A 13,761-nucleotide genomic window follows, 5' to 3' on the forward strand; every position below is an offset into this window, starting at 1 on the left:
AACAATTCACACAATGAGCTGGACAAAGGAAATTAGACACATTTTTGAGCGGGCTACGGGGTGAAGTCAGTCGTGCAGGCAAATTAGCAGATTTGTGAGACATTTGAAGAAGTCATACTAACGGCAGTTCGATTTGTGGAATAGATACGGAGACCTCAAATGGACTGTTAACCAGATCGTCGTGTGTTCGAAGCTTGCTCAGGAACCAGGTACCACGGGAACGGCCAACGGGCTACAAATAATCATGCGAATGATATCCGATGTTTCTTTTGTGGAAGAAAAGGCCACATAACGAGCAACTGTAGATAAATAAATACAAGAAGTATGTTAAACGAAAGAGGGGATGGAAGGGCTACCACTGCTTCCGGTCCCAAGAAGCGACCTTGACGAATGACATTTCGGATGGTATTCTTGTTAGCGAAATTTACAGTGGGCAAAATTTCCGTTTATATAGGGGCTGATGTGGCGCCACTCAGTTAAGTAAATAATCTAGAGGCGGCCGAAATTTACCATTAAAGGTTTAAATCTCAACAGTATATACAATTACGGAAAAGTTGTGATTAACTTCCTAATAGGCCAAGATGAATATGTAGCCGAGATGCAAGTGGCAAGGAACAGACTCAAAGTAGTGTCAGTGCAACTGAGGTAGTGGGCAAAACGAGTAGCGACGCAAGTATAGCGATAGGAGTCGACGTACATTTGGCAGTTAGCATATCCTCCTCCCCCCCCCCCCCTACGGGGGACAGGACAAACACCGTATATCGATGTGAAGATACCGAAGTGCCACTGAAGTAATTTGTTGCTAACAGAGCCATCAGTAGACGTTGACTTCCTACACCAGTGATAATGCTATGTAGCAATAACTGTCAGTGTAATTAAGGATGAATGAAGTGAAAGTTTGTTCATTCCAGTAGGATTGCTAACATGAGTAATGCAGAAACAGAATCACCACGCGGAACTATTTTGGCACCAGTATCGAACATGGATCTGCAAAACTGATAGAAGTGCCTACAAAAATGAAGGTAGTAAGTTATTGTCGCCCGAATGACAGCAGGAGAGAGGCAAGTAACGAAGCACGAGGATCAATCCAACAAGAGCTGGTTGCCAAATTAAATCACTTATCGCCGGAGGATCGGGCAATAATTTCACTAGTACTACTTAGCTACTTTTATCTTTTCTGTGAATGGAATAATCTTCTAGCAACTCCATTAATTCAGCAGAGGACACATGCAGGAGGAACAACACCCATCGCTCGAAGACCGCTAACAAGCCTTTGTCGGCGAGATAATTAGAGAGCAACTGGACCCGGGTTCACTGAACACAGAGAACCGTCAGATCCATCCTGGTCATCATCCATCGTAATTGTGAAGAAGAAATCGCCTACAGGAGAAGTATCGATATTCTGTTTGTTGCCGGAAGCTGAATGCTGTAACGTTACAGAATATGCATTCATTATAACTTAAATTTTGGATACAAATTATCAGCAGTGGCGGCTGAAGACTTCTGGCACTAGGAGAAATCATTACAATAAAGATACATAAAGTGTATCCACAGGACATACGGCCTGTAACTGAAAAAGTGTCATGACGATCTCTCCATTGGAAAATGAATCCGAACTAGTCCCCCAATCGGATCTCTGGCAGGGGACTGCAATGGGGGAGCTGACAGTGAGGAAAAGATTTAATAACCAACGAATTGGTAACTTTCTCAGAGTTGGGGAGTGGAATGTCAGAAGCTTGAACGTGGTAGGGAAGCTAGAAAATGGGAAAAGCTAAATGCTCTCAATCTAAATATTGTACAGATCAGTGAAGTGAAATGGAAAGAAAACAAGATTTTAGGTCAGACGAATTACAAACTGCAGCAGAAAATGGTGTAAATTCAGTAGGATTCTTTCTGAACAGGAAGGTAGGACAGAGAGTGAGTTACCGTGATCAGTTCAGCGACACAGTTGTTCTTCTCAGAATCGACAGCAACAAACACCAACAAAGATATTTCAAGTATACATGCCGACGTCGTAAGCAGAAGATGAGTAGGTAGAGAAAGAATATGAGGATATTGAGTGGGTAATTCATTACATAAATGGGTATGAAAGTTTAATAACCATGGGGGACTGGAATCCGGATGCAGGGCAAGGAGTAGACCAAACGGTCCTGGAAGAACATGGGCTTGGTACTAGGAATGATAGAGGAGAAATACTAATTTATTTCTGCAGTAAATTTCAGATAGTTATAGCGACTACTCTCTTCAAGACTCGCAACAGGAGGGGCTATAATTGGAAAAGGCCGAGAGATACGCTAAGATTATAGTTAGATATTCACGATCAGGCAGAGATTCCGAAATCAGACACTGGATTATACGGCTTACCCAGGAACAGATACAGACTCAGATCACATTTTAGTAATGGTGAAGAGGCTAGTGAGGAAGAATGAATGCTCAAAGAAGTGGGATTCGGAAGTAGAGTGGAATGAAGAGACAAGCTTGATGTTCTCTGATGCTATAGATAATGAGATAATGAATAGCTCAATAAACAATTCAGTTAAAGGTGAATGGGCATTTTTAAAAAGGGTAATCACAGAAGTCGGAAAGAAAAAGGTAGGTACAAAGAAGGTAACTACGAAGATACCATGGGTAACAGAGGAAATGCTTCAGTTGATCGATGAAAGAAGTAAGTCCAGAAATGTTCAGGAAAATGTAGGCATACAGAGGTGCAAGTCACTTAGGAATGATATAACTCTGAAGTGCTGGGAAGCTAAGGCGGAATGGCTGCGTGAAATATATGAAGAAATCAAAAGCTAGAAGATTGTCGGAAGAACTCACTTACCTTTCAGAAAAGTGAAAACAAAGTTCGGGGGAAGTTAAAAGTAAGGGTGGTAACATTAAGAGTGCAATGGGAATTCCACTTCTAAATGCGGAGGAGAGGGCGGTACATTGAATATCTCCGTGAAGAGGAATGTTTGTCTAATGACGTGATAGAAGAAGAAACAGGAGTCGATATAGAAGAAATAGGGCACCCAGTATTAGACTTTTATAGAGCTAATAATCCATCAGAATTTCTAAAATAATTTAGGGAAGTGTCAACAAGAGGACTATTTACGTTGGTCTGCAGAATGTATGAAATCGGTGACATACCATCATACTTTCGGAAAAGATTCATCCACACATGAGCCGATAAGTGCGAGAATTACCGGAATAAGCTTAACTGTTTATGCATCCTAGTTACTGACAGTATATATGGATGAACAGAAAAGAAAACTGACCATTGTTAAATGACGGTCAAAATGGCCTTAGGAAAGGTAAAGGCACCAAGAGACAATTCTGAAGTAGCAATTGCTAATGGAAGCAAGGATTTGTCGACCAGAAAAAAAGTGTTCGACAATGCAGAATGGTGTAAATTATACGAAATTCTGGGGAAAATAGAAGTAAGGTATGGGAAAAGATAGGCAATATACAATACGTACAGGAGGCAAGAGATGACAATAAGAGTGATATGAGAATAATGGAGTGCTCGGATCAGTAGGGATGTAAGACGGGAAAGTAGTCTTTCGCCCTTACTGTTCAATCAATACATCTAAGAAGCCATGACGGAAATAAAAGGAAGGTTCTGTAGTGGTATTAAAATTCAAGGTGAAGGGATATCAATGACAAGATACGTTGATGACATTGCTATCCTCACTGAAAATTAGGAAGGATTTTAAGATTTGCTGAATGGAATGAACAGTCAAATGAGAACAGAATATGGATTGAGAGTAAATTGAAGAAACACGAAAGCATTGAGAAGTTACAGAAATGAGACAAGCGAGTAACGTAACGTTATGATCGGAGATCACAAAGTAGGTGAAGTTACGGAATTCTGCAACCTAAGCAGCGAAATAACCAATGACAGATGAAGGAAGGAGGACATAAGAAAGCAGAGTAGCACTGGAAAAAAGAACATTCTTGTATAAGAGAAGTCTACTGCTATCAAACATAGGCCTTAATTTGAGAAAGAAATTTCTGAGAGTGCACGTCTGGAGCACATTACTGTGTGGTAGTGAAATATATAATGTGGGAAAACCGGGAAAGAAAATAGAATAATCTGAGATGTGGTGCTACAGAAGAATGTTGGTGTGGACTGGTAAGGCAAGGAACGAGGAGGTTCTCCAGAGAATAAGTAAGGGATCGTATGGAAAACACTGACAGGAAGAAGGAACAAGACTGTAGGGCATTTAAGACATCACGGAGTGACTTCCATGGTACTAGACTAGAGGGAACTGTAAAATGTAGAAACTGTACAAGAAGACACAGGTTAGGATACAGCCAAAAATAACCGAGGACGTAGGTTCCAAGTGCTACGCTGAGAAGATGAACTGGCACTGGAGGGAATTCGTGGCGGTTGGCATCAAATCAGTCAGAAGTTAATGAAGCAAAAAAAGAAAAATGAAGAGTGTCTTGTACACTTATTGGATTATCTTGGTTAGTGCAAAATCTTTTCTGTTTGTGACCCAACCAGCGGGTACAAACAACTGACAGTACATCAGGCTAAAACATCGTTTATCACATCTACAGTTGAGTAAAAGTATAACGACCTTCAATTCGGTCTTTGGATTTCACCAGCAACATTCCAACGTCCGATGGATACTGTCTTTAAAGGACTGACCCCCACTCAATGTCTGGTTTACCTCGACGATGTTATCACTTTCATCCTAGATGTGCAACAACATCATGAAGTATTGCAAGCTGTATTTGAGTGTAGAGAGCAAATCTTCCCTTGTTCATGCCACAATGTCATTTTGCTGTACCTGAAGTAGAGTATTTGAGGTACAGGATAGCCACAGATGGAGTCATACCTGACTCAAAATTGGTGGAAACCGTGAAGAATTATCCGGTACCTACGAACTACAGTCTTCTAGGTACTACGAGTTTCTACCGATGGTACATTCAGGGGTATGCAGACACAGCACGGCCAATGATTCAATTACTGAATAAAGGAGCAGTTTTTAATTGGAGTTCCTACTGTTCCCAAGCAATGGAAGCACTGAAAACAGCTCACATATTGGCTTATATGGGTTTCCCGAAGCCCTTCATCCTAGCAACTGATGCCAACAGTTTCGCTGTCAAAGCGATTCTTTCTCAGAAAATGAATGGAGAAGAGCACCAAATTTCATTTACTTTTCGTCTTTTGAACAACAGAAAAGGAATTACGTACACCTATCTATGGCATAAACAACAACAGATGACGTTTAGTGGGCCGATAATTTGCTGTAGTGATGGATAATACCACACTGCAATGCCTACTCAACCTAACAGACCGCAGTAGTCTAGTAGGGCTTTGTGGTTAAGTAATTAGCAGTTGAAGGTAGTCCGCTGACTGCATTACTAGCCAAGCCTGCAGGTTGCGCTGTTGTGTATGACCACGAACTACACCAGTGCAATAACCTCAACACATTGCAACGGTCAGTGCTCCGTGTATTTGTGAGTACGTAAAAGAAGGAGACAACAGCTGCAAAACCCTGTTAGCATCAAAACAACATGAAGGGAGCTCCATAAGCAGGAACGTCCAGTGCGAGCTGGAATTCCAGAAGCATTCATCAGTGATGCGATTGCCCCTGTAGAGCGATGCTGGACGAAGATGGAAACTGTCAGGACGCTCCGCATTAAAACTCGTTCGAGCTTCCCAAGTGATTCGTTATTTCCAGCTACGGTGCCTCCGTTCCTCTTTGTCTGCATCACTGGGACCCGCAACGCTGAGGACACCACTACACAGTCTGCGAAATGGTTTGGTGCGGAATGGCTGCCTCACTGACCAGTGGTGTGTGTCGGACTTGTACAGCTGCGGAGTTGTCACGATGTCAGGATACGCTGGCAGTCGACTCAGAGGTCTCCATCCATGCCACCTCAGCGCCGCCCGATGGGAGCTGCAAAAGGTGGCCAGCAGCATGCTTCCTTGCTGGCGTGGCTAAGATTGTGGCGACAACAAGCGCCTGTTCAAAAATGGCTCTGAGCACTATGGGACTTAACATCTATGGTCATCAGTTCCCTAGAACTTAGAACTACTTAAACCTAACCAACCTAAGGACATCACACAACACCCAGCCATCACGAGGCAGAGAAAATCCCTGACCCCGCCGGGAATCGAACCCGGGAACCCGGGCGCGGGAAGCGAGAACGCTACCGCACGACCACGAGCTGCGGGCCAAGCGCCTGTGATCGACGATCAAATCTGTGGCCCTCACCTTGGGATGCCTCTGTCGTGTGTTGGGAGCCACCAAGACTGCCTGTAGTAGTGAGTCGTGGCATGGCCCACTGCTGGCTGGCTGCAGACCCCGCTTTTGCCTTAGAGGGTCGAACCAGCGACCCACTGTTGGCTGGAATGCTGGCGACCCACTGCTGCTGCGTGTAGCCGGTGGTGTGACGCGCCCTACTGTCTAGGAGAGTTGTCAAACTTGAATGCCTTGTTAGTGCATTGGCGCCTATTAATACGTGGCTGTGCGCCTCTGTTTTGCGAAAGTGCTGCTCCAAGTCAAGCACTTATAACACCTGGATTTGGTCCGCCGCTCGTGGTCTCGCGGTAGCGTTCTCGCTTCCCGAGCACGGGGTCCCGGGTTCGATTCCCGGCGGGGTCAGGGATTTTCACCTGCCTCGAGATGACTGGGTGTTTGTGTTGTCCTCATCATTTCATCATCATCCAGGAAAGTGGCGAAATTGGACTGAGCAAAAGATTGGGTAATTGTACGGGCGCTGATAACCACGCAGTTGAGCGCCCCACAAACCAAACATCATCATCATCAACACCTGGATTGGGACAGTGGGCCCCTTCTGCCATGTAAGGCTCTAACGGTTCAAATGGCTCTGAGCACTATGAGACTTAACTTATGAGGTAATCAGTCGCCTAGAACTTAGAACTAATTAAACTTAACTAACCTAAGGCCATCACACACATCCATGCCCGAGGCAGGATTCGAACTTGCGATCGCAGCGGTCGCTCGGTTCCAGACTGTAGCGCCTATAACCGCACGGCCACTCCGGCCGGCGCCATGTAAGGGAAAGAGGAATAACATCATCCAACACACAACGCTGACGAAAGTGAGTGTCGAGTGACCACGATAGACAATCTTTGAAAACGATTGTGACGAAAAAGAAGGAGGCGACAGCTGCAAAACCCTGTTAGCATCAATAAAACATGAAGGGAGCTCCATAAGCAGGGAATTTCAAAGTGAGGTGGAATTCCAGAAGCATTCATCAGTGATGCAATTGCCCCTAACAAGAAATTATGGTGCTGAAGCCATGAGACGTGGACTATTGAGCAATGGAAGAATTTTTTTTTGGCAGTGTCTTCTTGCACACTGTTTCCAGCTTGTGACCGAGCTTACGTCCAAAATGTGAAATGTGGTGGGTGTTGAGTGACGATTTGTGCACCCGTATCATGGTATTCAATGAGACCCCTTTTTTGCAATGTTGCGTTACTCCAGGTATTATGTGATCCTTTTGGCTCATGAGCTCCATCCCATGCTACAACATATTTTCCCCAATGGTGATGCTGTGTTCCAAGAATACAGGGCACCTGCTCTCACAGCTCACATCGTCCAGGATTGATTTCTGACCACGATGGTAAATGTCACAACTCTCATGGTCACCATGGTCACCAGATATCAATTCTATTGAGCCACTGTCGTCTACTTTGGAGAGAGTGGTGCGTGATCATTATACACCCCCAACATCATTGCCTCAACTTGTCACTACTTTCCACAAAGAATGGTGTGATTCCATTGAAAGCCACCCAAGATCTTTATGTGTCCATGCCGAGACGGCTGGAAGCTCTTTTGAATGACAACGTATTTCCTATATCATATAACGCATGGAAATATATTGCGTTCTTGGTGTTCCCACATTTTTCTCTACCTCCCATACACACCTGTAGATGAACAGAAAACGGCCGTAACGGGTAGCGTTATAAATCAGCCAAGAAATAGACCTTGACTAGTTGCAGTTTAAAACAAATAATTTTAAGATTTAATGCTAAAGAAAGCAAATAGCTTCTTGTCCTATGCACTACAAGTCAAATAACACATTTCAATGTAACTCCAGGAATTCTAACAGCGGCCAGATGACGCCACGACCAACGGTTGCGCCTTTCGATTGAACAGTTCAGCTAGCTTAGCTTTTTTTTACCTTTGTAAATCAGTTTCCTATATCTTTATAAACAATTTATGAAATAAGTAGCAAACAAGCTACGAGATGATTAACATTTAAACTCGCCCTGCTTTTCGATACTACTATATCTCCTTCAGAAGTGCGTGGTGTCGAATGTTTGCCTCTTTTCAACAACCTATCTGAATTTTACAGATTCAATGCACATTTAACTGTACAGCATGTGCCTTGAGCTGGTTAGCTCGTGATTGATGTAGCATGCTTAAATGTAATCAATATAACAGATTGTACTTCTGAAGCTGATACTCGTAGTAGCATCGAAGTTCCGGTCTTAACAGATAAGCTTGTGGCATCTGTATGGATGTTTATTTTATCAACTGAAGGTACTCACATTTGCTCTTAAAAGCCATTTCCGAGATTTTGATGTAATTATAACTTCTGAAGACGTCTTCTGCAGTAGAAGAATCAGACACTGAGGATTATAATGTGGATACAAATGTTGGCCAGGAAAGAAGTGAAAAAGGAAATTAAGAACAAGAAACACAAGAAGAAGACGGTTAAGAAGACTCACAAAAATTTCAATATTTATTACTACCCTACTGGCCATTAAAATTGATGACGTGCTACAGACGCGAAATTTAAGCGACAGGAAGAAGATTCTGTGATATGCCAATGATCAGCTTTCCAGAGCATTCACACAAGGCTGGCGCCGGTGGCGACACCTACAACGTGCTGACATGACGAAAGTTTCCAACCGATTTCTCATACACAAACAGCAGTTGACCGGCGTTGCCTGGTGAAACGTTGCTGTGATGCCTCGTGTAAGGAGGAGAAATGCGTACCATCACGTTTCCGACTTTGGTAAAGGTCGGATTGTAACCTATCGCGATTGTGGTTTATCTTACCGCGACATTGCTGCTCGCGTTGGTCCAGATCCAATGACTGTTAGCAGAATATGGAATCGGTGGGTTCAGGAGGGTAATACGGAACGCCGTGCTGGATCCCAACGGCCTCGTATCACAAGCAGTCGAGATGACCGGCATCTTATCCGCTTGGCTGTAATGGATCGTGCGACGACGTTTGCAGCAGCATGGACTATCAGATCGGAGACCAAGGCTGCGGTTACCCTTTACGCTGCATCACAGACAGGAGCGCCTGAAATGGTGTACTCAACGACGAACATGGGTGCACGAATGGCAAAACGTCATTTTTTTGGGTTAATCCAGGTTCTGCTTACAGCATCATGATGGTCGCATCCGTGTCTGGCGACATCGCGGTGAACGCACATTATAAGCATGTATTCGTCATCGCCATACTGGAGTTTCACCCGGCGTGATGGTATGGGGTGCCATTGGTTACACGTCCCGGCCACCTCTCGTTCGCATTGACGAAACTTTGAACAGTGACGTTACATTTGAGATGTGTTACGACCCGTGGCTCTACCGTTCATTCGATCCCTGCTAAACCCTACACTTCAGCAGGATAATGAACGCCCGCATTTTGCAGGTCCTGTATGGGCCTTTCTGCATACAGCACATTCTCCAGATCTCTCACCAACTGAAAACGTCTGTTCAATGGTGGCCGAGCAACTGGCTCGTCATAATACGCTAGTCACTACTATTGATAAACTGTGGTATCGTGTTGAAACTGCATGGCAGCTGTACCTTTACCCGCCATCCAATCTCTGTTTAACTCAATGCCCAGGCGTATCAAGGCCGGTATTACGGCCAGAGGTGGTTGTTCTGGGTACTGATTTCCCAGGATCTATGTACCGAAATTACGTGAAAATGTAATCACATGTCAGTTCTAGTATAATATATTTGTCCAACGAAGACCCGTTTATCATTGTGCATTTCTTCGTGGTGTAACAATTTTAATGGCCAGTAGTGTAATATATATATTTTCTGTATTAAAGAGTCACCTTTGTAATAGAGATTATCTTCAAAATCATAAACTTTCACCTAACCCATTTTGGATCCGTCATTCTTAAATTTTCAATTTTGATACAAAAATCATTGTCATAAGAGTCGGAAACACAATTATACCCATTTTTGGCCATAGTGGGGAAGATTTAGAAAATTTGGCCCGGTTTTTTCAGGATTCTGGCCCAATATGGGTCGTTCCTTTCGCCAATGACAAATTCACGAGTATTGAACAGCAGAGACAAGCCCCGAGGCCCGCAGAGTGAGCTAAGGGGAGCGGCGCCGCGGCGCCCGTCTTTATCGCCTTAAGCAGCGAACTGTTTAACACAAATTTGTGAAGTTGTTCCCCGCTGTTAAGTATTCATCTTATTCCGCGGGATGCGCCAGGTTCCATCCTGTGGGACGCCGCGCCCGTGTTCAGATATTCCGTGCCGACGCTCCGCTAATAGGATAAAATACCCCGAGGACAGACGCACGTCGCTGCGTTGCAGCACAGCACAGCACCTGCTGTTCCACCGCGCAGCCGTCGCCTCCGACACCGTGCAACTGCCGCTACCTGTAACTGCATGTTCGTGTAATTAACGCCCGTCTGCTCTCATTCAGTTTTACCTGCATAGTTTCTGCTGGCAACTTTTCAGGATGCCGGGCTGAATGGATGATAATTACACGATTAGAATATTTATTTAATTATTTATGCGTTTATTTAACACGGCATAACTAGGGTGCTTGAGGCCATCTCTTCCATCTAGGGAAACTTCCTTGCGGTATCAATGTTTATGTTGGTAACGCCACGTAGCGCACTGTATGAAAATCACTAACTGTGCTGTGTGCAGTGGCTGGTTTGCATTGTTGGAATATTTGCTATTTTGGTGTTGGGCAGTTCGATGTGAACAGCGCGGAGCGTTGCGCAGTTGGAGGTGAGCCGCCAGCAGTGGTGGATGTGGGGAGAGAGATGGCAGAATTTTGAGAGCAGACGATCTGGACGTGTGTCCATCAGAAAGAGTAAATTTGTAATACTGTATATCATGAACTGAGATATATATATATATATATATATATATATATATATATATAAAGATGACTTTTGAATATTATTAAAGTAAATACATTGTTTGTTCTCTATCAATATATTTCATTTGCTAACTATGCCTATCAGTAGTTAGTGCCATCTTATTTAGCTGGCAGTATTGGCGCTCGCTGTATTGCAGTAGTTCGAGTAACGAAGATTTTTGTGAGGTGAGTGATTCATGAAAGGTGTAGGTTATTGTTAGTCAGTGCCATTCTTTTGTAGGGATTATTGAAAGTCAGATTGCGTTGTGCTAAAAATATTGTGTGTCAGTTTATTGGTGATCTGAATAAGTAAAGAGAGAAATGTCTGAGTACGTTCACTTCTGCTCAGCTGTTCGACAATCAAATAACGTAAGAGGTTTATCAGCATAGTAATTCATTAATTCTTCTAAGGGTATGTTTCAGAAGTAAGGAAGAAGGGCGACGGGTTTTGGCCCTGACGGGACAGTGGGGAGCGACCCACAACCGTGTCTTCCTCTGCCGAGATCGTCATTTGGTGCGGTATCGAGGCAGGTAGATAAAATTCTAGTTGAAGGAATTGGAAACAAGACGACTATTCACGCGGGCGTGTTGAATGACTGGCGACGTACCATCAGACTTTTGAAAATCACTACATAATTCCGAAGATAGCGAGTGTCTACAACTGCGAGAATTATCGCTTAATCTGCTTAACAGCTCATTTGGTGACAGGAATAATATATACAAGAGCTCCGTCTTTAGGCCACGAGTGGCCCACCGGAACCATCCGACCGCCGTGTCATCCTCAGTGTAGGATGCGGATAGGAGGGGCGTGGGGTCAGCACACCGTTCTCCCGGTCGTTATGATGGTATTCTTGACCGAAGCCGCTACTATTCGGTCGAGTAGCTCCTTAGTTCGCATTACGAGGCTGAGTGCACCCCGAAAAATGGCAACACCTCATGGCGGCCTGGAAGGTCACCCATCCAAGTGCCGACCACGCCCAACAGCGCTTAACTTCGGTGATCTAACGGGAACCGGTGTATACACGGCGGCAAGGCCGTTGCCAATATATACGAGAATAGGAAGTAAAATTGAGGATGCGTTAGATGATGATCATTTTCGCTTCAGGAAAGGTAAAGGCACCAGAGAGGCAGTTTTCACATTATTTGACAATGGAAACAATACTGAAGAAAAATCAAGACACGTTCATAGAATTCGTCAAACTGTAAAAAGCGTTCGACAGTGTCAAATGGTACGAGATGTTCGAAATTCTGAGAAAAATAGGGCCAAGCTATAAGGAAAGATGGTGATTACGCAAAAAAAAAAAAAGAAATTGGTGCAAATGGCTCTGAGCACTATGGAACTTAACTTCTAAGGTCATCAGTCCCCTAGAACTTAGAACTACTTAAACCAAACTAACCTAAGGACATCACACACATCCATGCTCGAGGCAGGATTCGAACCTGCGACCGTAGCGGCCGCGCGGTTCCAGACTGTAGCGCCTTTAACCGCTTGGCCACCACGGCCAGCGGTGATTACGCAATATACATTAGAACCAAGAGGGAAGATTTTGGGTGGAAGGACAAGAACGAAGTTCGCAGATAAAAAAGGGATTAAAACAGGGATGTAGTCTCTCGATCCTGCTGTTCAGTCGGTACATCGAAGAAGCAATGATGGAAATAAAAGTAAGATTCAAGAGCTCTATTATAATCTAATCTAATCTAATAATGATAAGATTTGCTGATGACATTGCTATCTTCAGTGAACGTATAGAAGAATTACAGAATCTGTTGAATGGAGTGGTCTAATTAGTACAGACTACGGACTGAGAGTAAGTTTAACAAGTAGCAGAAACGAGAGCAGCGAGAAACTTAATGTCATAACTAGGGATCAAGAGATAAACGAAATTAAGGAATTCTGATACCTAGGTTGCATAATAACCAATAAGAGACGTAGCAAGGAGGATATAAAAAGTAGACTAGTTCTGACATAAAGAGCGTTCCTGGCCATGAGAAGTCTACTAGTCTAAAACATAAACATTAATTTGAGGAAGAAATATCTGAGAATGTACGTTTTGTGTTCAGCATTGTATGGTAGTGAAACATGGACTGCGTGAAAACCTGAGCAAAAGGGAATTGAAGAACTGAAGCTGTTTTACTATAGACGAATGCTGAAAATTAGATTGACTGATAAGTTAAGGAATGAGAAAGTTCTCCACAGATTCGGCGAGAAAAGGACTATATTGAAAACACTGACCAGAAAGAGGGGCATGATGATAGGACACCTGTTATGACACGAGGGAAAAAATTCCTTCTTAACTACAGGGAGCTGCATAAGCCAAAAACTGTAGAAGAAGACACATATTGAAATATAGCGAGCAAATAATTGAGTATGCAAACTGCAGCCATTACTCTGTGGAAAAGGTTGACACAGGCGAAGAATTCGAGATGAGTCGTATCAGATTAATCAGAGGAATGATGACTCAATGAAAAAATGAGGATGGGGTAAGGGTCGTTATCGGCGTTTTTGCCCTTCGAGGCGTTAGTTCCCATTGAAGTAGCTCCTGATTAAGCATCTAGTCCTCCCACTCCTTCTGGCGTTACCGAGAATGGAGCCAGTGTGCTCCACATAGCAGCCAAACACGATGACTGCGGAGGCGAAGTTTGTAGTAGAAGAATAACATAT

The 13,761-nt window shown here is 43.8% G+C and overlaps 1 pseudogene; it reads right to left on the reverse strand.

Annotated features, from left to right (window-relative positions):
- Positions 1-12,023: 12,023 nt before the first annotated feature.
- Positions 12,024-12,141, reverse strand: LOC126102526 (5S ribosomal RNA; annotated as a pseudogene).
- Between the last annotated feature and the right edge of the window lie 1,620 nt (positions 12,142-13,761).

This window comes from Schistocerca cancellata, chromosome 9 (genome assembly GCF_023864275.1).
Source record: "Schistocerca cancellata isolate TAMUIC-IGC-003103 chromosome 9, iqSchCanc2.1, whole genome shotgun sequence".
In the NCBI taxonomy this organism is placed as follows: Eukaryota; Metazoa; Arthropoda; class Insecta; order Orthoptera; family Acrididae; genus Schistocerca; species Schistocerca cancellata.